This window comes from Neodiprion lecontei, chromosome 5 (assembly GCF_021901455.1).
Source record: "Neodiprion lecontei isolate iyNeoLeco1 chromosome 5, iyNeoLeco1.1, whole genome shotgun sequence".
NCBI lineage: Eukaryota > Metazoa > Arthropoda > Insecta > Hymenoptera > Diprionidae > Neodiprion > Neodiprion lecontei.
In genome coordinates this window covers 4,986,728-4,989,177 of record NC_060264.1, presented here as the reverse complement: position 1 = coordinate 4,989,177, position 2,450 = coordinate 4,986,728, and positions in this window count along the sequence as shown.

Genomic DNA, 2,450 nt, shown 5'->3' with positions numbered 1-2,450 from the left:
AAAATCGACCGGTTTTAAACTTGGACATAATATAATTGATCTGCCATCTTGATCCTCTTACGGAATAAAATTTACGTTTTATCGGAAGAGAAGGAGATTTTTTTTATTGATTAATAAATACATGCAAACATAGATATAATTTTTAACATACCTACCTATACTTTAGGGTGGTCCTTGATTTTCTTTGAAATCGATAGATAATTACGAAAAAAAACAGGCTGTGAGTTATTTTAGATTTTTAGCTTGATTGGAAACGGTGCCGAAACCGATACATGATTAAAAATAAAAAAAATTATAATTCCCAATTCACGTATAAGAAAGAAGAAAACTGTTGATCGATTCATTTTATTTGGTTTTGAAAATTTGAAATGTGATAAAAGAATTTCAGCTATCGAGTGAAAAAAAAAAGAACTTTATTGTTCAATTAGTTCTTTTCTTTTCCTTTTCACTCGAAAAAGAAAAAGACAAATTTCTTTTGTCTCGAAAGTTGGAAAGGGTGTCGAAATCAATTAGTCAACGCGTTGCATTTTTTTATTTTTTTATTTTTTTTTTTTGCCACCTTATTTTCGAACCTGCAGATCAACGACGTGTCATGTCTTTTAAAGTTTATACCATTTTGTGTGAAACAAATATTAGTCCGTACCTACATAACATTGCAATGTGATAAGAACACCGTCAAACACATTTTTCCACCGAAACTGTTTCGTTTTTTTTTCTTCTCATTCTCGATTTTTTTCCAAATAAAATTAATCGTACGGTGAATCCTTATTTTTTACTCAAAAAATGTGGTTTTTTTTTCGATTTCAAATCCATATCGGCACCCTCTCTAATGAAGATAAAAATCTGGAATAACAGACAGATTGTTTTCTCGTCATTATCCATCCGTTCAAGGGGTGAGAGAGTTTAACAATCACCCTATATTATATACATATATACTATAAAACGTAAGATACGCGTGGATGAAAAGTATAAAACAATGTCAAAGAAACATTCTACTTCTGGTCCATGGAATTAAATCTGCCCGATATTGCATTTCTGTGTTTTAATTATCTACAAAATATATCATATTCAAGATAAATTGCATCGCGACGTATGCGTGATTACATAATAACGGCATACCGTGTAACGCGGTATATAAACTCGTTGCTAATATATGTATTTATCTTGCGTGGGTATATCAACCGTGCTCGTGTTTCTCTTCACCTTCGAGAAAGTATATTAAATTATACAGTTTCGCGCTGCGATCTGATATACGTATAAACTGGGATTGATACATACGTACATACGTATATATTTTTTTTTCACCACCATTGTTTTTATATATATACATATATATGTATGAAAAATGAAAGAAATGTTTAAAAGGAACCAAAGAAAAAAAAAAAAAAATACAAAAAAAGAAAATGACATAAGAAGATGTCTAGTGATGCAGTCGAGAAGATGAGAAAGATGATAAAAGTTTTGTTACGTCCGTGGCAGTTTAAATGCCGCATCGTAATACGTATAAATATTTATTGGAAAAAGAAAAAAAGACATACGCGATGGTATTGAATAATTCATAAACAGTATTATTTATCTATTAAACTAAACCTGCTCACACTCGAGGCAATTACTCGACAAGGATTGATGCAATGATCGTAATATTCAACATCGCGTCTACATATATGAGAACCTTGTATGGTGCGTTTATTTCACCGTTGGAATTAACCGACCTGTCCGAGATCCTTGATTGAAAAGGAATCCCGCTTGAAACACGATGTTAGGTAAATTGGTTGCCGTTTTCGTGGATCGCGTGCAAATATTGATTGGCAGTTTTGAATTTGGTAAGGGTGGAAGAAAAATAAATAAATAATTATCGCAGAGGTGACAGCGGTGAGATTTTAACTGTGACAAGTGCGCGTGGCCTTTCCCGTAACAAAAAGAATCTTTGATACGAACAAAATTACCGATCTGTAAGTGCAATTATTGCACGGAATCGGCTGATTATTACACCGAGTAAATTTTACCTGAACTTTCATCCGAAATCGTTGCACATTTTACACAAAATTCATACGCTGAGAGAAATTTTTAATTCCGGTTACCGCTCGGTCATTAAATATTTTCAATTTTTACCACAATCGAAATATATGGTTCTAGGTACAAGATGAAAATTAGTTTTCTAGCCGTTACTATTCTTTCTCATTACGATCACTGTTGCTAGATTTTCTTGCAAGAATAAATTGACGTTAAAGCCTTGTTTAACTAAAAAAGTAGATTAAACCTCAGAAGCTGATTTTGCGTTGCAATAACCGAAAAAGTATCGACGATAGCGCAAAATGTTTACGCGTACCTCGTTTTTCGTAATTCCAACAATGTTCGAACAGTTTTTTCAACGATACCCGTTTTACCAAATTTCTCTAGTTACTGTAACAAATGAAATTTTTCTCAGTGTGGGACAGTTTGATTTTCGC